We start from the raw sequence: 12,605 nt of genomic DNA, 5'->3' as shown, positions 1-12,605 counted from the left end.
CAGGTATTTAACAGTCAAAGTACTCAGAAGCAAAGCGATCTGCATTACATAACTGTCTCCTCGAGAGTTTTGCAACGATTAATACGTTATTGAAACGACACTCCTTGTTATGAAAAATGTCCCATGACTCTTACTTGAAAATACCTACAACTTCAACTCTATTCGCACCTACTGAAAACCTGCCCATATATCTATTCACCTAATTACGCATGACTCAAAACTCGCTGTCTTATCCATACTATATTGCACTTACATCTTAACCCTCCTATCATCTAAAATAGTTTGGGCACAACTCGTAGCTCAATTCTTAATACCTACTCATACTGTAACATTATCCTAGACCTAAGCTAACATCAATAAAATAAATAAAAAGGGTAAGACTAAAACCACATTATCTCCTCCCCAACAAGCCTTCTTACAATCATAGACGCTTACACTGCATGAACTTCACTCACCCCCTTTACCCATTAACAATTAAATAGCATGTCCCTAAATCACTTTGAGGAGTGTAACTAATCAGCAGAGATATAACCTCCACAAACTAACCCAGTAAAACTAACTAACCACGCGGGGTCGCAGAAATACCTGGATTAGAACCTAGGCGTGGAGAAAACCCTCTTAGTGCTGACGGACCCAGTAGGTCTTCCCAGATCATCCGTCTAGGAGAAGGAAAACTCTGAAACTAAACCAAAGGGGAGGGAGGCCTCTTCAGTCTTGGATGACAACCTTCCTAGAGCTGGTGACTCAAACAATTTCACCGGTTTGCAAACCTAAATTGCTTAAGGAGTAGATAGGCTCTGTCTATCGCCCGGCTTCCATACTCCTTCTTTGCCTATTAGTCAAGCGCAGAGACACTATCTCAGTGATTCGACAGAAACACCCAGCGATAGATCTTGTTTCCTGACTAGGGCAACGAACACCGTTTTTCCCCATTCCCAGCACGCCCCACCCCTAAAACTGAACACTTGGGAGTGCTTGAGTATGAGATATGCCTGAGCAATTAGATTGGGCTGACCTTCTTCTAATGGGTTGAGGGTACCGGATTGACAGTTCCTGGCTGCTGTTCCCGACTGGTAGTACAGGTGCCCTAACTCTTTGGTAGCGCTTAGAGCGGCTGCTCCATCAACAGTTGTATAATATCGGGTTGTTTGTAGTGCCATGACGCGCATGGAAAGGGACCCTGAACTCAGCCCCGGTGGGCTTTCCTGAGGCCATAATCCTAATTGGAGAAAGGTCAGCTGATGGTCTAATTGTGATGCATGTCTGAAGCTCTGCATAACCTCTTGTTTAGCTCCCCCTTATCTAAACCGAAACTGTTAAAAAAATAGTACGACAGTACAATCTAAAAATAAGCTTAAACCAGGATTAAGGACAAACAAATTCAACTTGCCTCCTCCCTTGAGGCTCGCATTCACAAATATCCGTGGGCTTAGAACTAATTTAGCTGATGTTGAAGCATTTCTATTAACAAATACCCCGGATATCTTAGCACTAAGTGAGACTAACCTACACTCCTCCATTCCCTCTAACCACTTTAACATGCCTGGATATCTCCCACTCTGCCGTAAGGACTCTGACAGACATATGCACGGACTTGGAGTTTACATTCGTAATACCCTTCCCTTGACTAGAGAAACAAACCTAGAAACAGATGATCAAGCCTTTATGTGCTTTAGACTAAACATGCAACACAATATTAGCTACTATTATTTTCTCTACCGCTCTCCCTCGACTCAGGACTGCACCATAATAAACAAAGTATCTGACAGCATAGACACGGCACTGTCCCTCGACACTAACGCACAAATACATGTATTTGGTGACTTTAATGTTCACCACAAAAACTGGCTTGGATTTTCTACTTACACAGATGCAGCGGGCAGTACAACTCATAGCTTCACTATATCTCACTTCCTATCACAAATGGTTACGTTTCCAACCCGTTTCCCTGACCAGGAAGAACAACACTCATCACTTCTAGATCTGTTTTTGACCACAGTTCCCGATGACTGCATAACAAAGGCCCACAGCCCACTCGGGAACGCTGATAATGCAGTGATAATGGTTGAAATCGCCCTAAACTCTAGACCCAAAACTGAAGAGCCAATGCTCAAAACAACGAGATATTATAAAAAGGCTGACTGGGAAGCCACCAGGGAACTAATTAGAGATGCCCCATGGAGAAATATTTTTTCTTTCCCTGCTGAACAATGTGCAAACGAGACCACTGACTGGTTCAAAACTGCAATCGAAGCGTATGTTCCCATGCGGAAATTTTATAGTAAGCCCCACTCTACCCAATGGTTTACGTCGACCTGTGCAACTGCCATTGCTCAAAAACAGGATGCATACAGAAGGTTTAACCGACATAAGTCCAGTTCAAACAGACTGAAGTATATAGAAGCTAGAAATAACGTTAAGAAAGAAATAGCGACAGCTAAAAGAGAATTTATGGAAACCACTAAAAGCGCATCGAAGCACAAAAACTAGGAACTCGAGACTTCTGGAAAATCTACAACAGTGTAGTAAACAATGGGCAATCAAAAATTCCCCCACTAACCAACAATCACGAGGTTGTCTCCTCAGCAACCGACAAGACTAACATGCTTGCCAGTCGGTTTGCCTCAAACTCCACACTCGACCCTTCCAACCACCCCCTACCTGACTTTCCTATGCGGACAGACGCCACGCTAGACGATCTGAAAACCACCCCTGCTAAGGTGCATGCTATTATAAAAAACCTTGACACTTCAAAAGCATGTGGACTCGATCTCATCCCAGCTTTGCTATTAAAAAAGTGCTCAGCCGAAGTAGCTCCAGTACTCTCCAAACTCTACAACAAATGCCTTAATGAAGCTTGCTTTCCGGGCTGTTGGAAAACTGCTTCTGTGGTACCAGTATTCAAGAATTCTGGCGAAAGGACTGACCCATCTAATTATCGCCCCATTAGCCTCCTCCCACTTTTTGCCAAAATATTTGAGACCATAATTAACCATGCTCTAGTCCATCATCTTACAGATGCTAAACTTATGACTGACAAACAATATGGATTTAGACAAGCCCGTTCCACAGCAGACATCCTCACTGTGATCTCTGAACGTATATACCATTCACTGGACAAAGCGGGAGAGGGCAGAGCGGTAGCTCTAGATATATCTAAGGCTTTTGAAAGGGTATGGCATGAGGGTCTCCTCAGGAAAATCAGATCATACGGTATCACTGGTAGAATACATAACATAATTAAATCCTTCTTAGATAAGAGAAAAATCCAGGTTGTCCTCGACGGTCGTACATCTAAACAGTGTGATATAAATGCGGGGGTGCCCCAGGGTTCTATCCTTGGACCTCTATTGTTCCTGATATTCATAAATGACCTCCCTGACAAAATTGCCTCTGAGATGAGTATATATGGTGATGACACTACACTCTATGGCAGGCACGACAGGAAGCCGAAGGAACACATTTCTAAAGAAATGGCAGAAACACTAGAGGAAGACCTCCAATCTGTGGTGGAATGGGGACAAAAGTGGTTGGTCGCGTTCAATGCCGCCAAGACTAAACTAGTTTCATTCAATAATTACAAGAAACCTTCTCTACCACCTATAGCAATGGCCAACGACTCCTTGGCCTAACGTTCACAGGAAACATGAGTTGGAACAATTACATTGAAGGTATTGCCAGGGCCGCTGCAAGAAAGGTGGGCTCTCTCTACTGTGCTAGAAAACTACTAACACTCGAAAGTATCCTGTACCTCTATAAGGCCACCATTCGCCCATGTATGGAATATTGCTGCCACATCTGGGCTGGTGTATCTGCTACTTGTCTCTCGCTCCTGGACAAGGTTCAAAGAGAGTCGCAAACCTGATAGGCCCTGAACTGGCATCTAAGCTTCAGCCTCTGTCCCATCGACGAAATTTTGCATCCCTCTGCCTTTTCTACAAGTATTTTAGTGGTGAATGCTCTGACGAACTGCAATCACTTGTGCCCCCACGACGTGAGCACCCTCGACAAACCCGACAGGCTGCTAAATCCCACCCCCACACTGTAGAGATCCCTAGATGTAAAAGATCTTTTTACTCCAATAGTTTCTTCCCCAGAACCGCTAAACTCTGGAATTCCATTCCAGGTCCCTGCTTCCCCAACAGTACTGACGTTCAGAAGTTCAAGTATAACGTGAACCGACATCTTGCTGCCCAAATCCCTACATAGTACCCCAGCAGTTGTTGCCCCTGATAGTAGCCCCCTACACCAAAGTGGTAATTTGCCTTGTTTGGGGTGAAAATGTAATAAAAAAATATAAATATATAGCTATATCCCAAGTTCCAATGTTTTATTTATCCTAACAATTATTTATTCAAGCATATCAAAATTCGGCAGACATTTTTACAGATCTGTTTCGATTATGTGGAAGAATCAATATGTGTACGAGTTTTTTATTACGTATATTCATTAGAAAAACAGAAATTTTCTTAAAAAGAAAGAAGCATGCCAATGTAATGTAGAAAATGAAGCATACAGAATGACTCACGTGGAAGATAAACCAAAAGTAAATACACGATATAAGTTCTTTCTATAAAAAAAGGAAAAAAAAAGCAAATGTAAGCATACATATAATGATTTTGATGTTAGTTTTGGGGTTATTATTATATGTCGAAAAAACTTATTTCAACGGTCAAGGGGGATTACCCAAATGGTCGCGTAAGCTTCTGAAGTTGCAAAGGAATTCTCCTTGCGACTCCCCCCCCCACTCGGGCCAAGTAACAAAGTAGAATTAGGAGGTGGAAGCAGAGAGCAACTGGTAACAAGGGTTGTGCTGTCTGCTTTACAACGAAGTTGCGATAATGACTCAATAGAAGAAGTAGACTAGAACTGTTGGTTGCAGTAACCTATCGCCAGTAATAAACTCACACTTTGACTGATCCAAGACAGTCTTTTGCAACAAAAGGAACATGTCTCCCACCCCCTCCTAATCTATATATTCGTTTGTCGTTTTTGCAATCAGTTTGGATTTTTTCATTGAAGCTGACCCCACTAACCTAAGTAATCTTCCTTTCTTTTTTTGTTTTGTTCTCACATATAAGTGTTGCGTAAAGGTGTGGTATTTATATATCCATGTATATACAAACAAATAAACATACGTGTGTATGATGAGAATAATGGATAAAATAGAGAAATAAAAAGGAACACACCGAGTTATGTGTTCATCAACGTTTCGTCTTTATATTCATCCAGAGGAAGTCTCGAAATAAAGACGAAACGTTGATTAACACATAACTCGGTTTGTTCCTTTTTATTTCTCTATACGTGTGTATATAATTGAATCGTACGTGTGTTTTTACTTGTTTGCATTTATGATGTTTGAATGTGTAATGTGGCACTACTAATATCTTTTGTGACCTTATCATAAACAGACCATGCATGTTCTACGTTGTGCTTGTGGTATATAACGGACTGTTGTCCTCATCTATTTTACGGTTCTTGATTCATCTAGTGTTGTTGGTGCGTGCCGGCCAGAATATATAACAACATTTACATAACGACGTAACTTGTTCTACTATTGTTTCTTCTGGGAGATTCGTCAACCGTCCTTGGGGAACTGGAATCTGTTACAAAGAACACGCAAACAGGCCCGAAGGCGATATGAGATTTTATGTATTTATTTCATTTCCAGCATATGACACAGTAGAACTCCGGGATACGGTGGTCTAGGATACGTTTTTTTCAGGTTACGACTTTTTCAGCCCCTGGTTGCGATTTTTTCCCCACCTTACAGTGTTATTTATCATGTTATTTGATAATATACATGTGTATTATATACTGTACTGTATTTTGTTACCAATTTTTGGGGTTCTGCTGAATTTTTATTTTTCAGATTTTGTAAATATTATTAAAGAGTCGTAATTTCAAAAATAAAATATAAAAGGATTTGGGTGAAATCAGCCAGAATTAAAACCGAAATCAAAACTGTAGCATTCAAAGCTGGTGACGTTACCACTGTACCATCCTGACACGCATATGAACTGATTAAAAATTAAAAATAAACTAAGATGAATGTACAAAATGTATAACGATTTGTACAATTTTGACTCCTTTTTGATCTCTTAAAAACTATTTTAACCGGCTAAAGACCCATAAAAGAAGGGCCCATAAAAAATTGAATCATTTGAGGCCTCAAGCGCACCTCTGCAACTTTTAGTTTCGGAAAAGATAGAGTTTAAAAATATAGAGACAGACAGAGAGACAGACAGACAGACATGGTGGGTTTTATAAATTAGGTTATGTTTTTAATAAAATGTAATTGTTTTTTTATTCAACAATATGTCTCTGGTATTATTTAATTGTATTTTTCATCCAATGTTACATCTCTGGTGAAATTAAATCTCTTTTAATTCAACAACGTGTCATGTATTAGGTTGACAAGAAAGTTCTTGCGGAATTTTTAATTTTTATTTCAAATGACGTTTTTTCAAATAAGTTTTCGTTATAATACCTTTACTTTATATATCATCTAAAAGAGCGTTTTTTTTCCGTTCTATTTAATAATTTAAATTACAATCGTTTTAAAAAATGTATTCTTTCCAGAACGTGACGTACAAGATGAGGAAAAGCAAATTCGCACAATTCTCTTATTTCAATTTAAGCTAGGTCGAAAAGCTGCTGAAAATGCTCGCGATCTCAACGAAGCATTTTACCCAGGAATCACTGCTGAACACATAGTACAATGGTGGTTTAAGAAATTTTGTGGTACCGACGAGAGTCTTGAAAATGATGAGAGTAGTGGTCGGCCATCGGATGTTGACAACGATCAATTAAGAGCCTTAGTCGGAATCAATCCACGCTCAACTATTCGAGAACTTGCTTCTGAATAAGACGTAACTTATACGACGATTTCTAACCACTTCAGAAAGATTGGAAAGACAAAAAATACTTGATAAATGAGTGCCTCACGAATTTGAACGACAACCAAAAGAAACCTTGTAATAAAGTGTCATCTTTCCTTCTTTTACCCAACAAGAACGACCTGTTTCTCGACCTGGTTGTTGCGATGAAAAGTGTGTTCTTTATGTCATCCGGTGACGCTAAATTCAATGGTCAGACGCCGAAGAAGCTCCATGACACTTCCCGAAGCCAGAGTTGCACAAAAAGAAAATCATGCTGACTCTTTGGTGGTCTGCAACCGGTTTCATTCATTACAGTTTTTTGAATGCAGACGAAAACATTAAGACGGATAAGTACTTTCAACAAAATGAAATGCATCAGAAACTTCGACAACAACACCCAGCTTTAGTGAACTAAAAAGTCTCAATTCTCCTCTCCGTTGCTAAACCGACCCCGCAGAAGTTGAACGAATTGAGTTACGGATCTTTGCCTCATCCGTCATACTCCCCAGACCTCTCACCTACTGACTACCACTTTTTCAAGCATTTCTATAACCTTCTGCGTGAGAAATGCTTCAAAAACCTAAACGATATCAAAAATGCCTTCAGCGACTTCATCGCCATCAGAACGAAGATTTTTACATTACTGGCAAAAATACACTTGTTTTGCGTTTACAAAAGTGTTTTCATTCTGATGGTGCTTATTTCGATCAATAAATTATTGTTTGAGTCAAGATATATTCATCTGAATTTAAAAGTTAAAAACCGCAAGAACTTTTTTGCCAAGCTGATAAAAGCCTGTTGTATATCCAATGTTACGTTTCTGATAATATTCAATGGATTTTTGTTATCAAAAAGGCGTTTGTGTTAACATTTAATCATTTTCGTATTCAATTTAATGTTACATTTCTTGTAAAATGTAATTGGGCTTCTCTATTCAACGATACGTCTCGCGTAATGTTTAATCGCCTATTTTTTTTTTAGCCGATGTTACGTCTCTGGTAATATTTATGCGTCTTTATTAAACTCTACGTTCCATGAAGTAAAAAAAAAAGGAACAAAAGCATCGGTAAACCAAAACCGACTTAGACAAGGTAATAAATAAATGCATTTCAAAACAACATCTGTCCTTGGTCTTCAATAAATAATAAAAAAAACAAAGATTTTTAAGCATAAATTCCTGCAGTATACATGCATAATATGATCGAGTCTATTACTGAAATTATGGGTGGTAGCCTCTTAGGCGAGGCGCCACGCCGACGACGACGGCAATGCAAGCCCCGTCTGCTCCTCGTCTGCGGTATGCGGAGCGGGGGTAACAATAGAGGGCACCCACATAGCGCACCTGGTAATATAAGGTAGACGAAGGCGGCAGAAAATCACGCAAGCATTTCAACATAGTTAAATAGGAGATAGGCCCACATACGATGCCTTCGTCTCATTTGAATAGATTTTTTGGTATCAGAATTCAACTTCTCATCTTAGCATCGACCATATAACAAACACGACACGTGCACATGTGCGAGAGAAGAAAATAAAACAATAAAATAAAAAGACAAGCTTCGATAATCGGTACATTCTTATAAATGAATGCGCCGATATATATATATATATATATATATATATATATATATATATATATATATATATGCGCGTGTGTGTGCGTGTGTTTGTCCCCCCCCACATATATATATATTGCAATAAGCTACACAGAAGTTTTCGCGTTTTATAAGGATTTGTCAGAATTAAATGCATGTAGTTCATATACATGGGTGTGTTTATAAATACACGTGGTCTGAAGTTTAGCAAGCTAACCAATCAGATTCATTGTTATCCCCACCCATTGGTTAAAATTTTCATTAGCCAATCGAATAGCTTTTCTCATACAAAGCCTTGGCTAACTTTTATTTCCTCCCCCTTTGTTCAGCTTAGAAGAAGGATGACTATATATAGAGAGGAAGTGAGAAAGAGACAGAGAAAGATGGACGAATGTACTTCTGGACGAATGCTTCTGAGCGAATGTTTAACATAATCAAACCCTTCTTACCCAAGAGAAAAATTAAGGTTGCCCTCAATGACCGTAGAATAAACAAAAATATATCAATCTAAGTGTACCCTAGGAATCGACTGTTAGACCTTTGCTATTTCTGACATTCATAAACAATCCACCTGTTAAAAGTGTGTCTCGGATGGATATATTTGCTGATGACAACAAAATAAACATAAGGGAGCAAGTGTACTCATGTTGAAGATAATGACCTTCAGCTTGTAGTCGAATAGATGGTCACATATAATGCTACTGATACTAAGCGTCTTTTTTTAACAACTAGAAAAGCCTTGCCAACCACCGATTGTCAATCCACATAACATTTACATTGGAGATCATCCGTCAAAATCATCGGCTTAACATTCGCAGGCAACATAAATTCGACCAAATATATTGAGGACATTGGCGAGATTACTGCAAAGAAGGTGGGCTCCATCTACCATTCTAGAAAATTACTCACACCAAAGAGTGATTTGTATTTTTACAAAGCCACAATTCGCCAAGAAATGGAGTATTGCTGTTATGTTTGGCCTGATATATCTGCGACTAGTCGCTCACACTTAAACAGGATAAAAAAGAGTTTCCATCGTAATAGGTTTCGCGCTATTAAATAAGCTTCAAAACCTGTCCAATCGCTGCAATATTTCATTCCCGTACCTGTTTTACAAGTACTTTATGCTTTTTTTTTCAATTTAATGTTACGTTTCAATAAAAATCTTATGAGATTTCTTTATTCAACGTTTAGATTGATATTGAGCTGAGCAGCAAGATGACTGTTCACATTACATTTAAACTTCTCCATTCTGAAGTTTAAATGTAAATCTACGTCTACTATGTTGAATTGCTTGCGTAATTTTCTGTCACCTTCGTCTACTTTATATTACGAGGTACGCTACGTGGGTACCCTCTATTGTAACCTCCGCTTCTCATACCGCAGACGAGGTGCAGACTGGGCTTGCATTGCCGTCGCCGTCGGCGTGGCGCCTCGCCTAAGAGGTAACCACCCATAATTTCAGTAATAGACTCGATCATATTATGCATGTATACTGCAGGAATAGCTACTTACTCTAATAATTTCTTCCCTCAAACTGTTAGACTTTTGATTTCTCTCCATATTTTCGCTACACTAACTATACTAACATGAAGAAATTTAAATGTAATGTGAACAAGCATCTCGCTTTTCAGCTCAATATCAATCTAAACGTGAATAAAAAAACTCATTAGATTTTTATCAAAACGTAACGTCAAATTGAAAAGGCAAAATTATATGTCAACAGGAACGCATTGTTGAATATAATCACATAAGGAAAAGACGTAACATTGAATAAAGTTGGCAATTACATATCACGTGTTGTTGAATATACGAGAGAGTTAAAAAAATAATGCTTTCTATTTTCATTTCGATCAGAGGGGTTCAGAGGGGATTACAAATTGCATTGTTATGATGACTGAACTTATGCATTCATCACCTGAAAAGTTCATCACTCTGTTGCAGATATTGATGGTATAAGACTCTAAGAAAGCAATTTATGTCATGAACGTGAGTCAGAAGCAGAGATGCGTCATTGAATTCCTCCATACAGAAGAAATTGAACTTATCAACATTCACTGTTAAGCATTTAGGAGTCGATGCAGTTGATGTCAGCTCAGTTAGGAGATGGGTCCGTGCAAAGCGAGCTTCGGACGTCTATGCAATGGTGACTAGATGGAAAAATAGGCTCTAAAATACAAAGGTCGCTTGTTTTAATAGTACCATTCCTGTCTTTGTAGTTCTCCAACTATTTCTTTTGTTAAAAAAGAAGCATTACTTTTAGGACGAGCTTAATAAAAAAAAAACCAAAAAAAAAAAAAAAACGTTGAATTTTACTAGAGACAATAGGATTAAATAAAAATGACAATTAAATGGACGTATCATTGTATAAAAACAGCAATTGCTGGCCCCAACGTTGTATTGTGATTTTCCATTTGTCTTCATCTCTCTTCTTCTACCCATGTCGTTGTCTCTCACATTGGCGATTGCCGAGGACGCGAGCACTGATACAGTAGAATCCCGGGATACGGTGGCCCTAGGATACATTTTTTATTCAGGTTATGATGTGGAATACGATGTTTTTCCGGCCCTTGGTTACGGTATTTGCCCCGCCTTACCGTATTATTTATAATGTCATTTGATTATATATATGTGTATTATATACTGTACTGTATTTTGTTACTAATTTTATATGTCGTATCCTGAGGTTCTACTATAAGAAAATATAAAACAAAATAAAATACCGACTCTGACACATTATGCAGATATCAGTGGGTATTGGGGGAGGGGTGAGCCCATCACGAAAAACGACTCCCTAAACACTAACCTCTCGATATGCTTCGAGCGAAATACTCTCATAAATCGTTCCAAACAGACAACTGTCATCAACTCTCGGTAACTCAAGACCGTCCGTAAAACAATCTCTAATTAAATGTATTTAAAATCGAAATCTTTAAAGTCTCGTCTTTGTCTCAAAGGGACCGATAAGCGGAAACAACTTACCCACTCGACTACTCCTCAGCTGATTACCCATCCTTTTTCTTATCACTTTTATGCATTTAATGAATGACTTTACCTTATCGTCCTTATCGTCGTCACTTATACTTTTCATCTAATAATAAATCATTTCCTTCCATTGTTATATCTATTTCTTTTTTTTTTACTTCAGACACATTTTTTTCCTCTTTTTTCCACTTTTTTATAAATAATTCACAATGGACGTCTATGCTATCGCAATTGTATTCGTTTCCTATTACCTGCCTATCAGGAAAACGCGGAAAACAAATCGTGTTTTTTTTTCCAAACTAAAATTCCAATGTTCATCTTCCACGTCTTAGCCGAAACTACGTTACTTCCGTTGTCACTTTAACCTAATTCGTAAATTAATTTCTGGTGTGAATTTCCTAATATCTTAACGTCACTTATTTAAACAATATTTTATGTTCAATGCTTGTGTTCGCATTGTCAGTGTTCATTTAGTATTAGACTGGGCGACTGGTCATGAAAGATATATAAAAATTATAGGTAATTTTGGGCCTTCTGAAACCATTGCTCGTTTTTCCTAATCGTTGTTTTTTAAAGTCTTTTTTACACTCATACAAGTCATTTTCTACTTGGACACATTATTATTTGGAATCGTATTTAATAGAAGACTGTGAGGAGTTGAGCAGCGAAATGTCTGTTCACATTACATTTAAACTTTAGCGGATTAGTACAATTAATGTCGCAGGAAACAGAGAAACTAGCAGTTGAGGTGAAGAAATTACCTTTCCGGTATCTAGTTGAAAGGGTGGAAAAGGGGTGACGGGTGAAATTTTGGTGCTTGTCGGGTTAGTCGAGAGAATATACTTCAAGGGAACGCAAATGCTATGAGTTCATCAGAGCAAATTCTATTAAAATACCTGTAAAACCGGCACAGGAATGTAAAATTGTGGTGATGAGACAGGGGATGGAGGTTGGCTGATTGTGCAATGGCAATCTGTAGTTGCGAAGGATTTTTGTATTTGTTAAAAAAAGAAACTTAAATATTACTATCGATTTATGGTCTCACTCCACTACAGACTGAAGTTCGCTTTCTTGAGTTTATAACATTTAAACTTATACTTTATATATTGCGTTTCTAATCATATTGTGGCCGCTAATTTACCAT

The sequence above is a fragment of the Euprymna scolopes genome, chromosome 1, assembly GCF_053919585.1.
Source record: "Euprymna scolopes isolate OS-2025 chromosome 1, ASM5391958v1, whole genome shotgun sequence".
NCBI lineage: Eukaryota > Metazoa > Mollusca > Cephalopoda > Sepiida > Sepiolidae > Euprymna > Euprymna scolopes.
This window is presented reverse-complemented; position numbering follows the sequence as displayed.